At 50.2% G+C, this 20896-nt stretch overlaps 1 protein-coding gene across 3 annotated transcripts in view; it reads left to right on the top strand.

The window, feature by feature from the left end:
* IGSF21 (immunoglobin superfamily member 21) overlaps nucleotides 1–20896 on the top strand; it is a 404504-nt gene that overhangs the window by 188416 nt on the left and 195192 nt on the right. The gene's annotated exons all lie outside the window — the stretch shown is intronic.

The raw sequence follows: 20896 nt of genomic DNA, 5'->3' as shown, positions 1-20896 counted from the left end.
CAAGTGGCAGAGCCGGGATTCGAACCCATGATCTCTGACTCCAAAGCCGGTGCTCTTTCCGCTGAGCCACGCTGCTTCTCTGAGCCACACTGCTAATCCAAAATATAGATTCCTGAGCCAGGAAGGAACCCCCCCAAGGCCCCAACTAGCCAACAGAAGACATGCCTTCCAATTCTGTTGTATCAATTGATCAATCAATGGTATTTATTGGGTGCTTACTATGTGTGTAGCACTGTACTAAGCATTTTGGAGTACAGTATAACAGAGTTGGTAGACCTGTTCCCTGCCCACGATGAGCTTACAGTCTAGAGGGAGTGACACTCATCAGTAGGGATGAAGAAATTGTGGATATGCACATAAGTGTTGTGTGAGGCCGCCGGTGGGGGGAATATCAGTTAGCCGGAAGGTACGGATCCAACTGCATGGACAACGTAGAAGGGAGTTGGGGAAAAGAGGGCTTTATCAGGCTAGGCCTCTTGGACTTTACTAAGGCTTTGAAGGGGGGGAAAGTGATGCTCTGTCAAATATAGACAGGGGGAGGGAGACCCAGGCCAGAGAGAGGATGTGGGAAAGGGGTAGGCAGCGAGATAGATGAGATCGGGGCACAGTGAGCGAGATGGTGCTGGAGGAATGAAGTGTGTGGGCCGAGCTGTGGTAGATCGGTGAGGTAAGGTAGGAGGGGACTATCTGATTGAGCACTTTAAAGCCACTGGTAAGGAGTATTCTCCCAAGTGCTCAGTAAAGTGTTCTGCACACAGTAAGTGTTCAGTAAATACCATTGCTTGATTGATAGAATTACTGCTGAACCCTCCCACCTGGGTGGGTGCTTGAATTGACTTCAAGATTCTCCCTAGAAAATGCTTCAGTGCTTTCTGATATTAGAAGGTTCTTCTCCCTCTCTATATCTTGAGGTCATGAGTTCGACTCCCGGCTCTGCCACTTGTCAGCTGTGTGACTGTGGGCAAGTCACTTAACTTCTCTGTGCCTCAGTTACCTTATCTGTAAAATGGGGGTGAAGACTGTGCGCCTCACGTGGGACAACCTGATTACCCTGTATCGACCCCAGCGCTTAGAACAGTGCTCCGCACATAGTAAGCGCTTAACAAATACCAACATTATTATCTTTTTGTAATGACAGTCCTTGGAAGTGAAATCTAGCTGATAATCACTTTCCTGACAGTCTTGCCCAGATTTAAGGGAGGGAATGAGGACCCCACTCAGGGACCTTTCCTTTGGGCAAAATCATTCTAGTGAGCTTAGGTTTTCTTCGTTGGTCCCCTTTTTGAAAGTAGAGTTCAGGGCGCGATAACAGAGGGTTCTAAGTAGAGCCCATTCGTTCATTCTTTCAGTCGTATTTATTGAGTGCTTACTGTGAGCAGAGCACTGTACTAAGCCCTTGGAAAGTTCAATTCACAACAAATAGAGACAATCCCTGCCCACAACGGGCTCACAGTCCAGAAGGGGGGAGACAGACAATAAAACAAGTAGACAGGCATCAATAGAATTATAGATATATATACATCATTAATAAAATAAATAGAATGATAAATATGTACAAATATACCCGAGTGCTGTGGGGCGGGGGGGAGGGGGGCAGGGCAGAGGGAGCTCAGTCTAAGAAGGCCTCCTGGAGGAGATATTATTACAGTACCTGGCACATGGTAAAAACTTAACACATGAGAGAAGCAGCGTGGCTCAGTGGAAAGAGCCCGGGCTTTGGAGTCAGAGGTCCTGGGTTCTAATCCCGGCTCGGCCACTTGTCGGCTGTGTGACTTTGGGCAAGTCACTTAACTTCTCGGTGCCTCAGTTATCTCATCTGTAAAATGGGGATTAAGACTGTCAGCCCCACGTGGGACAGCCTGATTCCCCTGTGTCTACCCCAGCGCTTAGAACGGTGCTCGGCACATAGTAAGCGCTTAACAAATACCAACATCATCATTAGGAGAGACCGACACATTCAGTTCGGGCAACAGTCAGGCCCTGGAAGTGGCGTCCTGGCCCTGCCTCGGCCAGGGGACCGTGAAGAGGGAGGTGGGCTGCGCCTCCTCCATGACTGGAAGGCGAGCGTTACCCTTTACCTTCTTGACTTTGCCGAGGCTGCGGTCCCGGCAGCGGATGGAGGGCAGGCGGCTGGGGGTCAGTAAGGTGGCCAGCTGCCAACCGATATGGCCCCGGGACCCAGAGAAGGCGGGGCGGACCCCTCCGGCGGTGCCGGAGTCGCCGCTCGAGCTGCCCTCCGTGGGGCAGAGAGAGCAGGGATCGTCTCCTCCCGCTGCAGCTCCTGGGCTCTATTTCTGGCCTAGCAACTGGATGAACCTAGACCTCAGTTTCTCCAGCGATGCTCTGGATATAGAAGCCCTGCCTGAAGGCCTCCAGAGCTTAGAGCAGTGTTTGACACACAGAAGTCCTTAACAAATACAGTGATAGCAGTGATCATAATGATTATTTTGAAAAGCAAACCCAATCCAAGTCCCAGCTCTTAGAACAGTGCTTGGCATATAGTAAGGGCTTAACGAATTCCATCATTATTATTATTATTACTCATGGAATCCGCTGGGCTTGGCCTGGGTGGACTGAAATAGAAAAATGAATCCATCAACGAATAGTATTTATCGAGTGCTTACTGTGTGTATAATTGAGTAGACACATTGCCTGTTCACAGCAAACCTAGTCTAAAAGATATGGTGGAAGACAATGTTCCTTCTCAGTGGACATCCAACTGTGTTCGCAAATGTTAGATAGTTGTTTTTTATGGTATTTTTTCAGCTCTTACTATGTGCTTATGCACTTACTAGGAGTACTTACTTGGGTACTCACCTCCCCTCATGCCCCCAGAAGCACTTAGATGCATAACTTTCAATTCTGTTGTTTCCTCCTACCCATAAGTTATCTTGTTGTCTTTCTTTACCACTAGGTTGTAAGCTCCTTGGGGCAGGGAATCATGCCTACTAACTCTAGGACACTCTCCCAAGTGCTTAACACAGTGCTCTGCCCTCCGTGAGCACTCAGTAAATACAATTGATATATTGACCCCTCTAATGACAAGGTTCCCCATTTGCGAGCCCGTCTTCTAGACTGTGAGCCCGTTGTTGGGGAAGGATTGTCTCTCTCGGTTGCCGAATTGTACTTTCCAAGTGCTTAGTACAGTGCTTTGCACACAACAGGCACTCAATAAATACAAATGAATGAATGAATGAATGAATCGAAAAGGTCAAAAACAAACCCAGAAGGGGACATCTATCCGGTAGTTTCCGGTCCTGTTGCCGGTCAGTTATAGAACCAACTTGAGAATGAAGCCAGATCGGAATGAGGAGAAGGGAGAGGAGAAAAATTAGGAGAAGGGGGAAGAGGGAGAGAGGGCAGGGAGAGAAGGAGAGAGAAGGGAGAGAAGGAGAGAGGAGGAAGAGAAGAATGAGGAGAAGGATGAGAAGAAGAAGATGGGGAAAAGAGGAGGGAAAGGAGAGAAAGGGGGGAGAGAAAGGGAAAGGAGGAGGGGGACGAGAGAGGAGGGGGACGAGAGAGGAGAAGAATAAGAAGGATGAGGAGGAGGAAGAGCAAGGAGAAAGAGAGGGAGGAGGAGGAAGAAGAGAAACAGAACAAGAAAAAGATAAAGAGTCCATGACAAGTTCAAGGACCAAGAAGAGACAATGGCAAGAACTTCACAATTTAGTGATGTTTTTCTTAGCAGGGAGAGAGGCCATAAATTTGAAAGGACAAATAGCAACATCCCTAGGTTTGGCCCTGTGGCGGTTCTGAAGCGGCTTCCTGCCATTCGCAGAGGAGATTGATGGTCAGGTAGGAGCTGGCCATTTTTCCCTTCTGGAACTGTTCCCCAATCACTGGCCTGCTGTGTGACCTGGGACATGTCACTTGACGTCTCTGTACCTCTCTTTAAAGGGGATAGGATACCTGCTCTCCCTAATCAATCAATTAGCAATATTTATCGAGACCTTACTGTGGGCAGAATACTGTATCATGCACTTGGGAGAGTACAAGACACAACAATAGACGATGGTAGATCCCTCCCTTCAAGGAGTTTACAGTCTAGTTGGGGGCGATCTGATTATCTTGTATCTACTGCAGCAATTACCACAGTGCTAGGCACATAATAAGTATCATCTATTTTTCATTATGCTTAGCGTTTTTATCTGCTTCTCAGTATTTATAATAATTAACAGAGGCATTTGTAAAGCCAGAGGTCAGGAGATTCTGCTTGAGGCGGAGACGGATGGGCAACCATTGGAGATTTACGAGGAGTGGGAAGATGTGGACTGAAAAGGTTTTGAGAAAAATGACTGGGGCAGCAGAGTGAAGTATGGACTGGAGTGGGGAGAGACAGGAGGTGGAGAAGTCAGAGAGGAGGCTGATAATATTTAATAATAATTATGGTGTTTGTTAACCGCTTAGTATGTGCAGAGCACTGTTCTAAGCGCTGGGGTAGATACAGATTGTCCTATGTGGGGCTCGCATTTTTTTTTTAATCCCCATTTTTTACAGATGAGGTAACCGAGGCACAGAGAAGTTAAGTAGCTTGCCCAAGGTCACACAGCAGACAAGCGGCAGAGCCGGGATTAGAACCAACGACCTCCGACTCCCAAGCCCGGGCTCTTTCCACTAAGCCACGCTGTGCAGTAGTCAAGGCAGGATATAATAATTGCTTGGATCAGTGTGGTAGCTATTTGGAAAGAGAGGAAGAGATAGAGATGTCACCAAGGTAGAAGTGACAGGATTTTGTGGCAGATTGAATATATGGCTTGAAAAAGAGAGATGAGTGGAGGATAATAAGGTTATGGGCATGTGAGGCAGGGAGGCGGGTGGGGACCTTTTTCGATGTGGAAGGTAGTTGAGAAGCAGCAATAAGCCTAGTTTTTTGATTTGCTTGTTTGTTTTTAATGGTATCTGTTAAGCAATTATTACGAGGCAGGCACTGCATTAAATGCTAGGGGAGACATGAAATAATCAAGTTGGATGCAGTCCCTATCCCACGTGGGACCTCACAGTCTTAATCCCCATTTTACAGATGGGGTAACTGAGGCACAGAGAAGCTAAGTGACTTACCCAAGGTCAGACAGACAAGTGGTAGAGCCGGGGTCAGAACCCAGGTCTTCTGACTCTCGGGACTATATTCTCTCCATTGGGCCACGCTGCTTTTAGTTGAAAGAGCATGGCACTGGAAGTCAGGAGACCTGAGTTCTAATCGCAGCTTCTTAATTTTCCTACCGTATGACCTTGGACAAGACCTTGGGAACCAGCATGGCATAGCGGATAGATCCCGGGCCTGGGAGTCAGAAAGTCATCCTGGCTCTGCCACCTGTCTGCTGTGTGATCTTGAGCAAGTCATTTCACTTCCTCTGTGCCTCAGTGACCACATCTGTAAAATGGGGATTGAGACCATGAGCCCCATGTGGGACGGGGATTGAGTCCAACAGGATTTGCTTCTATCCAACCTAGTGTTTAGTATAGTGTCTGACACATAGAGCTTATCAAATTGCCATGTTAAGTTCTCTGTAGCTCATTGCCCTTATCTGTATAATGGAGATTAAATACTTGTTCTCTCTCCTCAGACTGTGGCCCAGGTGGGACATGGGCTCTCAGGCATTTAGGCCATCATATTTATTGAGCACTTACTGTGTGCAGAGCACTGTACTAAGCACGTGGGAGAGTACAAGAGAAGCAGCGTGGCTCAGTGGAAAAAGCTCCGGCTTGGGAGTCAGAGATCATGGGTTCGAATCCCAGCTCTGCCACTTGTCATCTGTGTGACTGTGGGCAAGTCACTTAACTTCTCTGGGCCTCAGTGACCTCATCTGTAAAATGGGGAATAAGACTGGGAGCCCCTCGTGGGATGACCGGATTCCCCTGTATCTACCCCAGCGCTTAGAACAGTGCTCTGCACCTAGTAAGTGCTTAAAAATACCAACATTATTATTATTATTACAATAATAGTAAACACATTCCCTGCCCACAGTGAGCTTACCGTCTTTGTGTTGCATCAGCTTCAGCGCTTAGTACAGTGCTTAGCACATAGAAAGTGCTTAACCAATCCTGCCATATCATTGTCATTACTGCTTCTATCTTCAGTAGTCGCAAGGAAACCCCATATGGAGTCCCCTTGCGTCCCTGACTTCTAATAGGAAGAGCAAGAGCACTAAGAGAACAGCTTCCCTAGGCTGTGGAGAAAACCCAAGATGGACAATGACTGGACAAAAGGACGGAGTCGCTCACAGCCGCGGCTGCACTATTTCCGGGCATTGGAAGCAGCTGCATGGATAAATTGGCTACTTAATTCAGAACAGTTAGAGTATTAGAGCTGGTGCCCGCTTTCAAAGTCGGGCGAGAGGGGCTCGAACCATTCGCCCAGGGAAGAGAAGGCTAAGAGAAGGGAAGGCACTGCTGTCAAGCCAGAGCTTTTTTTTTTCTGGGGATACCTTGCTCATTATCCCCTCAGGGTCTCAACCGGAGAGCTTCCAGTACTCTACCCGTCTCAACTACAAGAGGGAGAGTTAGGCAGAGGCCTACCCGTTCCACTCCTAGCTTGGGCAGTGGCTAGTGAGTGGAAGGCCATCTGCTACAAGTCAAAACTCACCTGTGCTGGGCAGCAGTGGCACGGGAGACGGTCGAGGGCGAGACTCGTCTACTGTGCGGAAGGAGGTGATGGTGAACCACTTCCGGATTTTTACCAAGAAAACTCCATGGATCCACTTTAGAGCGGTTGCAGATGGAGGTGGGGCGCTCTGGGAGAGATGCGTCCGCGGTGCCGCTATGGGTCGGACGCGACTCGACAGCATAAGACAACAACAGCCTCGCTCGTGGCCGGGGGAGGCCGGGTGGGAGGATGTTTGAGGAGCAGAAGCTACTCCATCCGTGATCCAAATTGGCTGCACCAATAGTTCTAACCACAGACACGCTCAGACCCATTGTCAGACTAGAGATCGCCCTCGAAAGTCCTGCTATGAATCGAGCCCTGCTTCCGGGCCAGAACCGAGGGCCACCGTGAAAACGTCGCTGCCCTGCTTTCTTTGCTCTCCCAGGTGGCATCTGAAGAGGAAATGGCCCCAACTAGAAGCGACACAGTTTGATAAGATGCCAGACAAGACCGCTTCATTTTTTTATGGTATTTGTGAAACGATTACTATGCGCCAGGCACTGCTCTAAGTGCTGGGGTAGATGCAGGCTCATCAGGTTGGACACAGTCCATATCCCACCTGGGGCTCACAGCTTTCATACCCATTTTACAGAGAGAGTAACTGAGGCACAGAGAAGTGACTTGTCCCAGGTCGCACGCAGATGTGGTGGAGCCAGGATTAGAACCCAGGTCCTCCTGACTCCCAGGTTTGTGCTCTTTCCCTTGGGCCTCGTTGCTTCTTGACTTCCAGGGGATGAGTGTTGGGATAGCAAACTAAAGAGGGGTGGGGGTCTCCCTCCCAAAAGAGCTCCGAATTGGGGGTGGGCACGTGCCTTGCTTTGATATAAGCGTTCATTTCTCTGGAGTCCTTAAGCACTTCGGTGCTCATCCCACTGCACTTACGTTCATATCCTTATATTTTGCTCTCTCTCCCCTATCTGTATTTTATCTCAAGGTCCATCTTTCCCTATAGATTGTCAGCTCCACGTGGGTTGGGATCGCATCCACTGACTCTGTTATACTGTATTTTCTTAAGCACTTAGAACAGTGCTCTGCTCACAGTCAGCATTTAATAAATATCTGTTCGATTGGAGTCAGCCTACTGGAACAGATCATCATAATAATGTTGGTATTTGTTAAGCGCTTACTATGTGCAGAGCACTGTTCTAAGCACTGGGGTGGATACAGGGTCATCAGGTCGTCCCACGTGAGGCTCACAGTTAATCCTCACTTTACAGATGAGGTAACTGAGGCACAGAGTAGTTAAGTGACTTGCCCACAGTCACACAGCTGACAAGTGGCAGAGCCGGGATTCGAATCTGTGACCTCTAACTCCCAAGCCCGGGTTCTTTCCACTGAGTCACGCTGCTTCTCTATCAGATCCCATCCAGTCCTCTGATTTTCACACCTGTCATTTGTGAATGTTCTGTGCCTTTTCAAGGGCGGGTACCTTGAGTTACAGTTCTGATCAACTCTAAGGATGAGATTTTCAAATATTATCTCCTTCATTTAACCCCACCTGTACCTAGAAGGGTTTTTCTTTGAGACAGATATAATCCAATCTCTCCCAGCCCTGTCAATCAATCAGTTAATATTTACTGAGCATTGACTGTGTGCAGACCACTGTACTAAGTGCTTGGGAAGTTCAATATAACACAGTTGGTAGACACATTCCCCGCCCACGTGAGCTTACAGTCTAGAGGGTGGGGAGAAACAGGCCCCTTTCAGGAGGGAGAAGTGTAATAAATGGGGTGCTCACGAGATCTTTGGGGTTCCATGTCGGTTGAACATCTTCACTTGCTGTCATCCATGTCTGACTGAATCCGTTGTGACTGCCCGACTGTTGACCGCGATAGGATTTTCACCACTTGTTTTTCGTTATTCGCCTCGCCCTCCTCTACTCTAACATCTATTGCTGGGGGCCTCCTACATCTCTTTCACCCTGTGAAGCAGGGTGGCTCATTGGAAAGAACCTGGGCTTCGGAGTCAGAGGTCATGGGTTCGACTCCCGGCTCTGCCACTTGTCAGCTGTGTGACCGTGGGCAAGTCACTTCACTTCTCTGGGCCTCAGTCACCTCATCTCTAAAATGGGGATTGACTGTGAGCGTCACGTGGGACAACCTGATTACCCTGTATCTACCCCGGCGCTTAGAACAGTGCTCTGCGCATAGTAAGCGCTTAACAAATACCAACATTATTATTATTATTTATTACGAGTCCCAAAACTGACCGCCTCCATGGCTTCCCTATGTCCTCCTCCCCCCACCAGGCACCTCATAACTCCGAACCCACCCGGTGCATCTTCTTATTTTTAAAGCTTGTTCCATCACAGCTTCCCTGTCTTTGTCAAGGCTGCGCAGTGGTGGAAGAGGATAAGGTTGGAAAAAGTCTGCCCAGTAGGAGGGGAGATTTCCCGCGGTGCCAGTCCAGCAATCAAGCTTCCAGGGGTGGGATTGGAGAAAGCACCAAGGTCTAGTGGAAAGAGCACTGGTTCTAATCCCGGCTCCGTCATTCGTCCGCTGGTGGCCTTGGGCAAGTCGCTTCCATCTTCCGGGCCTCAGTTCCCTCATCTGTAAAATAGGGATTCCACCCGTTCCTCCTCCTAGTTTAACTGTGAGCCCCATGTGGGTCGGGAGTTGTGTCCAACCTGATAATCTTGACTTTACCCTACAGCTCAGGGCAATGATAATGTTGGCATTTGTTAAGCGCTTACTGTGTGCAGAGCACTGTTCTAAGCGCTGGGGAGGATACAGGGTGCTCAGTTTGATCCACGTGGGGCTCACGGTCTCCATCCCCATTTTACAGATGAGGTAACTGAGGCACCGAGGAAGTGAAGTGACTTGCCCACAGTCACACAGCTGACAAGCGGCAGAGCCGGGATTTGAACCCATGATCTCTGACTCCGCAGCCCGGGCTCTTTCCACTGAGCCACGAGGGGCAGCCGATGCTAGCAGGGCAGGTAACGCTAGGCACGTAGGAAGTCTTTAACAGATTCCACAATTATTGGGGCTTCTTTGGATTGGTCACAGTCTGCATGCTGTGTCACCGGAAGGTGGGGCAGAGGCAGAACTCAGCAATCCACCACCTTCTGTTTACCCCTCTCAGACCACCCAGAATACCCCCGAGCTGATGCCCACATTTCCTCCAGAATGGGGTGATCCTAGGCCCCATCCATTTGCCTGGGGCTTGTAGGGCAGCATCTTAGGGTTCTCCTGTCCTTAGCGCTCCAGCGAGGAGCAGTTCACCAAGGCTGCCCGACTGCGTTAATGTGGGGGAGGCTGTTGAGTGCAATAACTACGGGAAGACAGGTCCTCACCAAATGAAACAGGATTACATCGTTTGGGATAAAACGGTTTTCTTTCCAATCTTCTGAGGAAAGTGACAGACAAAAATGAGCACCAGCTCAGGAATTAGAAAACGATCAAGAAAAGAAATGCCTTTACTGGCCGTTTAAGAATGTCGGACGGTTCCCAGACTCACTTTTCCTCGTTGGGTTTTGTTTTTGTTGTTTTTATTTTGGTCACTTTAATAAAATTGTTTCCTCTAATACGGTCATCTTGGTGTTCCCCAGTCTACATATGTGACTCCCTCCCTTATTATTATTATTATCATCATCATCATCATCACATTTGTTAATTCCTATGTGTCAAGCGTTGTTCTAAGCGCTAGGGTAGATACAAGTTAATCAGGTCAGACCCAATCCCTGTTTCATCTGGGGCTCCCATTTTAAGTAGGAGGGGGTAGGATTTAATCTCCATTCTACAGTTGAGGAAATTGATACCCAGAGAAGTTAGATACCTTGCCCAAGGTCACACAGCAAGCAGTTGGAAGAGATGGGATTCGGACCCTGGACCTCTGACTCCCAGGCCTGTGCCATTTCCACTATACCATGCTGTTTCTCATGGGTGAGTGGTTATTCTCTCCCTTCTTCTCGGGATCGTAGCAATCTCCAGCTCTTTTTTTTAATATAGTATATGTTAAGTACTTACTACGTGCCAGGCACTGTACTAAACACCGGGGTAGGTAACAATGATGGGATTTGTTAGCGCTTACTATGTGCCAAGCACCGTTCTGAGATGATAATATTTGTTAAGCCCTTACTACGTGCAGAGCACCGTTCTAAGCGCTGGGGTAGACGCAGGGGAATCAGGTCGTCCCACGTGGGGCTCACGGTCTTCATCCCCATTTTCCAGATGAGGTAACTGAGGCCCCGAGAAGTGAAGTGACTCGCCCACGGTCACACAGCCGACAAGTGGCAGAGCCGGGATTCGAACCCGTGACCTCTGACTCCAAAGCCCGTGCTCTTTCCACTGAGCCACGCCGCTTCGGACACGGTCCGTATCCCCCACGGGGCCCACGGTCTTAATCTCCATTTTACAGATGAGGTAACTGAGGCTCAGAGAATTGAAATGAGCTGCTCCGAGCCACCCAGCAGATGCGCGGTAGGGTCAGGATCGGAACCCAGGTCCTTCTGACTCCCGGGCCCGAGCTCTATCCACCAGGCCAGGGTGCTTCTCCATGGCCAACACCCTAAGCATGTGGAAGGAAAAGGGCCTACAGGGCCTCCCCTCTCCCTCTTTCTTCCCCGAGGGGTGGGGTCCATTTTGAATAAACCTCTGGGCCTGGTCACCTGCTGCGTGAAGGTCAGCTGGAACCTCCCTGCCCAAACAGCCCAGCCTCACGGGGGCCACCTATGATCATTTGGGTCCATCAGGTGGCCCAGTCCCCTCTTGGCTCGGATAAACAGCGTGGCTCGGTGGAAAGAGCGCGGGCTCTGGAGTCAGAGGTCATGGGTCCGAATCCCTGCTCTGCCACTTGTCAGCTGCGTGACTGTGGGCGAGTCACTTCACTTCTCGGCGCCTCAGTGACCTCATCGGGAAAATGGGGATGAAGACTGGGAGCCTCAGGAGGGACAACCTGATTCCCCTGTATCTACCCCGGCGCTTAGAACAGTGCTCGGCACATAGTGAGCGCTTAACAGATACCCACGTTACGATTATAAGACCCGGGAATCCCTGCAGCTGCTGCAGGGGTGCTCAGGTTCTGGGCAAAGTCCAGGGTCATTCCCAGGCTGCAAGGCAGGGAATTCCAGCATTTATGGGCATGCCTGGGCCCTTTCCACCATGCTCCTAACTGTGAGTGCTCAGCTCTGGTACTCCTTCCTGCTGCCTGTCCATTGGTCTGCACTCAATAAGCACTCAATAATAATAATAATAATAAGAGGAGCAGCGTGACTCAGTGGAAAGAGCGCGGGCTTGGGAGTCAGAGGTCATGGGTTCTAATCCCGGCTCTGCCGCTAGTCAGCTGTGTGACCTTGGGCAAGTCACCTAACTTCTCTGTGCCTCAGTTACCTCATCTGTCAAATGGGGATTCAAAAAACTGTGAGCCCCACGTGGGACAACCTGATCACCTTGTATCCCCCAGCGCTTAGAACAGTGCTTTGCACATACTAAGCGCTTAACAGGTACCACAATTATTATCATCATTATTATAATGTTGGTATTTGTTAAGCGCTTACTATGTGCAGAGCACCGTTCTAAGCACTGGGGTAGATGCAGGGTAATCAGGTTGTCCCACGTAGGGCTCACAGCCTTAATCCCCATTTTACAGATGGGTAAGTGAGGCACAGAGAAGTTAAGTGACTTGCTCAAAGTCACACAGCTGATAAGTGGCAGAGCAGGGATTCGATAATAGTTATAATAATACGTGTGGCTTTTCTCAAGTGCTTACCGTGTGCCAAGCACTGTACTAAGTGCTGGGGGTAGATAGAAGAAAATCAGGTCTCACATGGGGCTCACAGTCTCAGTAGGTGGGAGAACAGGCACTGAATTCCCACTGTGCAGATGAGGGAACTGAGCTCCTGAGAAGTTCAGTGACTTGCCCGAGGTCACACAGCAGACAAGTGGTATAGCTGGAATTAAAACCAGATCCCCTGACTCCCAGGCCCGTGTTTTTTCCACTAGGCCAAGCTGCCTCCACTATATATAATTTCTCGATCACAGTCATTTCTCCGCTAAGGATCCCAGAGTAACGTGGCTGCCGATCTCGATCTTGCCGTAACTGTTCACATTTCTTCTCCCCGTGACGCTCACCTCTTGGAACCTCTTGGCGTGTTTGAGTTGGAAGAAGGAAATTGCAGAGGAAGCTCTGGGTGTGTGCGTGTGTGTATATGTGAGTCAAGTATATTTACACCTTCACATGTGAGCACATGCACATCCTCTGTAAATTTCCTTCTTTCAACCCTTTCACACACACGCGTGCCCATAGGTACACGTGTGCACACATACGCACAGAGCTTCCTCTGCAAATTTCCTTCTTCCAATTCAAATATGCTTTTTCTCTCGCACACACACACACAGACCCACCCATTATTCATTCATTCATTCATTCAATAGTATTTATTGAGCGCTTACTATGTGCAGAGCACTGTACTAAGCGCTTGGGATGAACAAGTCGGCAACAGATAGAGACGGTCCCTGCCGTTTGACGGGCTTACGGTCTAATCGGGGGAGACGGACAGACGAGAACGATGGCACTAAACAGCGTCGAGGGGAAGAACATCTCGTAAAAACCGATGGTGACTAAATAGAATCGAGGCGATGTACAATTCATTAACAAAATAAATAGGGTAACGAAAATATATACAGTTGAGCGGACGAGTACGGTGCCGTGGGGATGGGAAGGGAGAGGTGGAGGAGCAGAGGGAAAAGGGGAAAATGAGGCTTTAGCTGCGGAGAGGTAAAGGGGGGATGGCAGAGGGAGTAGAGGGGGAAGAGGAGCTCAGTCTGGGAACACCTCTTGGAGGAGGTGATTTTTAAGTAAGGTTTTGAAGAGGGAAAGAGAATCAGTTTGGCGGAGGTGAGGAGGGAGGGCGTTCCGGGACCGCGGGAGGACGTGACCCGGGGGTCGACGGCGGGAGAGGCGAGACCGAGGGACGGCGAGGAGGTGGGCGGCAGAGGAGCGGAGCGTGCGGGGTGGGCGGTAGAAAGAGAGAAGGGAGGAGAGGTAGGAAGGGGCGAGGTGACGGAGAGCCTCGAAGCCTAGAGTGAGGAGTTTTTGTTTGGAGCGGAGGTCGATGGGCAACCATTGGAGTTGTTTAAGAAGGGGAGTGACATGCCCAGATCGTTTCTGCGGGAAGATGAGCCGGGCAGCGGAGTGAAGAATAGACCGGAGCGGGGCGAGAGAGGAGGAAGGGAGGTCAGAGAGAAGGCTGACACAGTAGTCTAGCCGGGATATAACGAGAGCCCGTAATAGTAAGGTAGCCGTCTGGGTGGAGAGGAAAGGGCGGATCTTGGCGATATCGTAGAGGTGAAACCGGCAGGTCTCGGTAACGGATAGGATGTGTGGGGTGAACGAGAGGGACGAGTCAAGGATGACACCGAGATTGCGGGCCTGCGGGACGGGAAGGATGGTCGTGCCATCCACGGTGATGGAGAAGTCTGGGAGCGGACCGGGTTTGGGAGGGAAGATGAGGAGCTCAGTCTCGCTCATGTTGAGTTTTAGGTGGCGGGCCGACATCCAGGTGGAGACGTCCCGGAGGCGGGAGGAGATGCGAGCCCGAAGGGACGGGGAGAGGACAGGGGCTGAGATGTAGATCTGTGTGTCATCTGCGTAGAGATGGTAGTCAAAGCCGTGAGAGCGGATGAGTTCACCGAGGGAGTGAGTGTAAATGGAGAACAGAAGAGGGCCAAGAACTGACCCTTGAGGAACTCCAACAGTTAAAGGATGGGAGGGGGAGGAGGCTCCGGCGTAGGAGACCGAGAATGATCGGCCAGAGAGGTAAGAGGAGAACCGGGAGAGGACAGAGTCCGTGAAGCCAAGACGAGATGAGGTATGGAGGAGGAGGGGATGGTCGACAGTGTCAAAGGCAGCAGAGAGGTCGAGGAGGATCAGAATGGAGTAGGAGCCATCGGATTTGGCAAGAAGGAGGTCACGGGTGACCTCAGAGAGAGCAGTCTCGGTAGAGTGGAGGGGACGGAAGCCAGATTGGAGGGGGTCTAGGAGAGAATGGGAGTTAAGGAATTCTAGGCATCGATCGTAGACGACTCGTTCTAGGATTTTGGAAAGGAAGGGTAGTAGGGAGATAGGACGATAACTGGAGGGGGAAGTGGGGTCGAGAGCGGGTTTTTTTAGGATGGGGGAGACGTGGGCATGTTTGAAGGCAGAGGGGAAGGAGCCCTTGGAGATTGAGTGGTTAAAAATAGAAGTTAAGGAAGGGAGGAGGGCAGGGGCGATGGTTTTAAGAAGGTGAGAGGGAATGGGGTCTGAGGCGCAGGTGGAAGGGGTGGCACTTGCGAGGAGGGAGATCTCCTCTGAGGATACTGCAGGGAAGGTGATGTTACCATCGGTAACAATTATTAAATTAGTTCCCATATGATGCTGTCTCTTGACTTGGCGGTGTTACCTTCCACTGTAATTTGGTTGACTTCACGGGTATCTTGTGGTCTGTTTTTTCTGTGGTCCTTCACTGCCCCCGCCCCAACCCTCACACAACTCATTCATTCATTCAATAGTATTTACTGAGCGCCTACTATGTGCAGAGCACTGTACTAAGCTCTTGGAATGTACAATTCGGGCAACAGATAGAGACAATCCCTGCCCACTGACGGGCTTTACTCTGTCCCAAAATAGTAATAGTAGTTTTGAATCACTTACTATGAGCAGGACATTGTTCTAAATGCTGGGAAAGAATGTGCAGTTTAGCACGAAACCTGTATAACCCTTCTGGTTGTCCTCACCACCACATCTTCCACACTGATACCTGACATAAATTCTCCCGTCCTCCCTCACTCCCGCCCCCATGTTTATGTGCTCCGGCCCATAGAAATAGAAATAGAGAAGCAGCGTGGCTCAGTGGAAAGAGCATGGGCTTTGGAGTCAGGGCTCATGAGTTCGAATCCCAGCTCTGCCACTTGTCGGCTGTGTGACTGTGGGCGAGTCACTTAACTTCTCTGTGCCTCAGTTCCCTCATCTGTAAAATGGGGATTAAGACTGTGAGCCCCACGTGGGACAACCTGATTCCCCTATGTCTACCCCAGCGCTTAGAACAGTGCTCGGCACATAGTAAGCGCTTAACAAATACCAACATTATTATTATTATTAGAAATACCATTGCTAATCCCCACACCCTCAAATGTTCCCTTTTTCTCCCACCAGAAAACACTCCCTCACTTCGTCTCACACACCTATGTCCTCACAATCTCTCCCCCAGCTTCTCAAACTCCTCCCTCTCTCCATGATTTCCACATCTCATTTTCACATACCCACCACCCCTCTTTCTCACACACACACACACACACACACTCTCTCTCTCTCTCTCTCTCTCTCTCTCTTACGTGTACACACACATTCTCACAAATCCCCTCTCACACACTCACCTTCTCCTTCTCAGGCTGAACCTATTTGAGCTGCCTTTGATCAACTAAGGTGAAAGAATGCATTTTGACCCCAATCATCTGGCTATTTGGAGTGAAAGCTTTGTTGTCTTTCTTTTCAACCTGGTGCCCCAAATATTTTTTTTTTGGGTGTCTGAATTACCCAGATAGTCTGCTGGTCTAGACCCAAGCTCTCTCCCCTTCACAAGATATTCATGCACATACCCAGAGAACATTTCCCTCCCGTTCACTGTCTCCCTCATTTCTAGGACCGGAAGCCTCCATTTTGATCAGCTCTTACTCTGTTGCTGGTTCTCTCTTTGCTTGCAGAGGATTAGCTTAAAGTCCCAATTTGCTCGCCGGTCGGCTTCATCGAGGGGGTGAGAGCCAGCTCTCTCTCCTGCGTGTTTTCCTACAGAGGCAGAGGGATTAAGGGATTGGAAGAAGCCCTGCTGCCAAGGAGGAAATTGTTCTTGGGGGTGTTTAATGAACCTGGGAGCTGAGCACAAGAGAGGTTTCTTGCCACGAGAGAGAGAGAGAGAGAGAGTAGAAACACCATCCTCTCTGTTCCTGGTGGGGGATTGGGAGGAGCAGAAAAGAATAACGCCTTGTTTTTCTCCGAGAAACTTAAAGCACTGAACAGATGTGATCTCATCCACCCTCATGAACTCTTCTCTAAAGCTGGGCAGGGTCATGGGTGGGGGCCACTATTATACAAATGGCACAGAGAGGGGAGGTGATTTTCCCAAAGTCAAACAGCTGGTGCTGCTGCCAATCAAATAAAAAGGGGATGGGTGGGCAAGGAGAAGCAAGATCCGCAACCCAGAGGCTACCCCACGGAGGAGCCTGGCAGCCCAAGTAGCCCTAACTGGCCTCTTCCAAATCAATCAATCATTCGATGGTGTTTACTGAACATGTACTGTATGCAGAGTGTGGGAGAATACAATAGATTTTGTTGGCGTGATCCCCACCTACATGGAACTTAAAGTCTAGAGAGGCAGATGGAAATGAAAATAAATTATGGATATGTATATAAGTGCTGAGTGGGGCTAAGGCTGAGATGAATATCAAGTGCTTACAGGTTATAGATCCAAGGACACAGGCAAAGCAGAAGGAAGGGCCAATATGGGTCAGGCCTGAAATCAGAGATCATCCACATTCCCTAGACTGTAAATTTCTTGTGGGCAGGGATCATGTTGACCAATTCTATTTTGTTGTACTCTGCCAAGCCCTAAGTAGCCAAGCCCACCGTAATCGCTCAGTAAATACCACCGAGTGATTGATTGATGGAGAGAAGTGCGGGTAGTAGAAAATGTTGAATGATCCAAAATCAGGGAAATGGCAGAGAGGGGCCAATCATGCTGCTTTAAGCTGGACAGTACTGTTTTCAGCTGGTCTGTTCTCATCCAGTACGGACTCCTCCAAACCCATTATTTCAGTTATCAGGGTCAGATTCCCTCTGCCCGGCCCTGTGAATTGGGAGGGGAGGGGGCACAGGTTTCTGGAGCAGATGGGGCTTTCAGGGGCTCTCTTGCAGAAATATTCCGAGTTTAGGCCAAAGGGCCCTTACGATGTCATCGCACTTCACTGCGAGCCCATTGTAACCCCTGTGATGTCATGTGCGCCTCAAAGCCCGGGATGTTTGAGTGGCATCGGTGGCCACCCTGCCCCTGCCGAGAAGGCCGGGGAGAGGAGAAGCAGCATAGTGTAATGGATAGAACGTGGACCTCGACTTCAGAAGGTCATGGGTTTTAATGCCGGCTCCACCGCGTGACTTCTCTGTGACCTTGGGCAAGTCGCTTCACTTCTCTATGCCTCAGTTACCTCATCTGTAAAGTGGAGATTGAGATTGTGAACCCCAAGTGGGACGGGGGCTGTGTCCCACCCAATTGGTTTGTATCTACCCCAGCGCTTAGTATAGTGCTTGGCATTTAGGAAGCACTTAACAAATAGCAGTATTATTATTAGACAATAATAGTAACAATTCTGTAACTTGTAAAGAGCTGGGCTCCATCCTGGCAGACCCCCAGGTGGAGAAAGTGTACAATTAGCTCCAGATAACTCGCAAAGTGGATGACCCAGTTATAGATGATTGAGCATCGAGTACTGCAGACTCTGTGGTCTGTGATTTCACACCGTCAGAAAGAAAAAGAAAACTATCCATGAGGGCCCATTTCCTCTCCTGTAAGAGAGCAGCCTCCCTCTAGTCCTGCTGGTAAATACCTTGAGCTTTCTCCCCACCCAGCATTTTCCCATTGCTCCCCCGGTGCCTTCTGCTTCATGGAGCCTCTCTCTCCCCGCAGTGCAGAGGGAGCCCCCGGTTGCCATGGCAACCTCACTCCAGCCCTGGCTACCACCCAAGAATTTGGTATGGTCTTCCTCAGGGGCCCTTAGGGGTTGGCAAAGGCTTGAGCTTTCTCTCTCTCAGGAGAGGCCTCACAGACCAACAACCATCTCATGGCCCCTGATACCTGGGGACCGACGGTCAGAACAATTCCCGGGTACCTCTGCGGTGGATAATCCTGGGAGAAGAAGTCGCCAGTAGTCTTTGCCCACTCTCAGGGAAAAAATGTCTAAGAGAAGCAGTGCGACTAGTCGAAAGATTACGGACCTCGGAGCCAGGGGACCTGGGTTCTAGTTCCGGCTCTGCCACTTGCCTGCGGTATGATCTTGGGCAAGTGACTTGACTTCTGTGTGATTCAGTAATCTCCTCTGTAAAATGGGGATGAAACACCTGCTCTCCCTTAGACTGTGAACCCCATGTGGGACAGGGACTGTGTCTGATCCGATCATATTTACCCCAGCACATAGCACGGTATTTGACACGTAATTAGTGCTAGCAGATATTTTTGTAAGTACTACTAAGATTGTTATTAGGATCACTACAGGTTGGCAGAGAGGAGAATAGACCCAGGAATCCAGGTCCCCCAACCCGGTGCCCAGTGAGTGAGGCCATCAGACAATCAACAATTATTTATTGATCTCTCAAGGTGCCTGGCTCTGGGGCTCTGATGGGAGGCTTCCAGGAAAGCTCAGGATGGGAGGGGAAAATCAGAGCCTAACACGGTTTGCACAGAAGGTGTGGGCTGGGGTTCACTGGGGGATGAGAATAGTAAGACAGGAAGGGCTCCCGTTCACCAGATCCCTTTTATAGTGAAGGTGATTGGGAACCAGAGGAGAAGGGAGGGGGAGGAGTGTATAAGAGGGGCCCCCAGAAAGTGAAAGAAGGTCACAGCTGAGTTCTTAGCAGCAAAGACCTCTTTTCCCTTCTACAGAGCTAATCTCCTCTCCCTTCCACCCATGATAATCTTCCTCGCAATTCTTGGCGAAGAAAACCGATTAAAATACATGGCTGAAAATGAGAAAGGGAAGCTTTCTCTTTCTGCAGCTTGGGAGTGGACAATAACAGTGTTTGAACATACTGGGAAACGACCGAGGCGCCGAGGAGGCCCCGGGTCGCCCTCCCCTATGAAGAATGTGCTCTCTGAGGGTGGGGGCTCAATACCAAGGGAGGGAATAGTTGGGGGTCTCTGCTTCACCCTGAAATGGAAATCCCCAAGAACAGGGATGTGTGTAGTTTCCGGGGGGTCTTCCTGTCCCCATAAGCACTGCTGGGACACTGTGAAGGGAGCTCCGGGAGGCTGTTGGGAGGGTGGTCTCAGCTGGCCCCTACTGTCCTCCCCACGGCTCAGATTCCAGAGAGGCTTCCTCGGCCAGATTTCATGTCACTGATGGAACTGGAGTCAGCTGTGTCCTGGGTCTCAGATCCCCAACCTGGCTAAGCCCCGGCCAATACCCTTCCCCCATGACACTCCCAGCCGGGGTGAGTGGCCCAGGTCAGACTCTGGGTTGGGGTGCTCAGACCAGAGCCGGGAGGCTGCTCCAGGCCGGATGGTTGTGGATTCGGGCCCCGTGAACCGATGCCTCGTTTCTCTCCCTGTCGAGACTCAACTTAGCCAGCAGGCAGGCCTGCTGGGAAGCTTGGGTTTCCCTGCCAGAGCCTCTAGTCCTGATGCAAGGTTTAACCCCGGTAATATCTGGCAGCTTCTGGGACCAGACGAAGAAGAGGCAGTGTGTCTCCGTGTGGATGGGAGGGGACAGAAACTCCAGCCCATCTCTCCGCACACTTGTTCTTGTTCCTGCTCTCTCGCCTCCAACAGTGGGGGGAAGGTCCCCTCGGTACCCTCCCTCCCTATTCGGCCGTCTCGATGGGTTAAGGTAGAGGAGGTGATGGCCCGGGAGCGTATGTGCTCATCAGACACGGAGAGGTGAGACCAGCGGAGCCCCCTTGGGATTTCCATGCCTCCTCCCTCCCTCCCTACAGAGCTGAAGACAGTGGACTCTGTGTCCTGTCAACGTCATGGAGGTGACGGTCACTGGGGTTTTAACTCCCGCCTTTCAATCTTCTGTTTCCCGCACGACCAGCCACCGATTTCCGGTCTCCGGGCTCCGGGAGGCTTGGGTTTGGTGTCCTTCTGGAATTTGCTCAAGGATGCCAAGTTCCTCAGAGCGAAGGGGAAGGTTACCACAGCCGTGCCACCTGGAACTCTGCCCAAGGACTGGGGCCGTGGTACCCCGAGGACCCCCCTCTGACCAGCTGCCGTAACTACTGTGTTAGTGTTCAAGGAGATCGAAATGGTGTCATGGCCTGTACAGACATAAACATTTTTTTTTAATGGCATTTGTTAAGCACTCACTATGTACCAGGCAATCTTCTGAAGTCCGGGTTGAATACAAGAGAATAATAATAATAATGTTGGTATTTAAGCGCTTACTAAGTGCAGTGCACTGTTCTAAGCGCTAGGGTAGAGACAGGGTAATCTGGTTGTCCCACGTGAGGCTCACAGTCTTCATCCCCATTTTACAGATGAGGTAACTGAGGCACAGAGAAGTGAAGCGA

This window comes from Ornithorhynchus anatinus, chromosome 5 (assembly GCF_004115215.2).
Source record: "Ornithorhynchus anatinus isolate Pmale09 chromosome 5, mOrnAna1.pri.v4, whole genome shotgun sequence".
NCBI classification, from domain to species: Eukaryota; Metazoa; Chordata; class Mammalia; order Monotremata; family Ornithorhynchidae; genus Ornithorhynchus; species Ornithorhynchus anatinus.
Note: the sequence above shows the minus strand (reverse complement) of the source record. Positions and strands in the feature narration are given on the sequence as shown.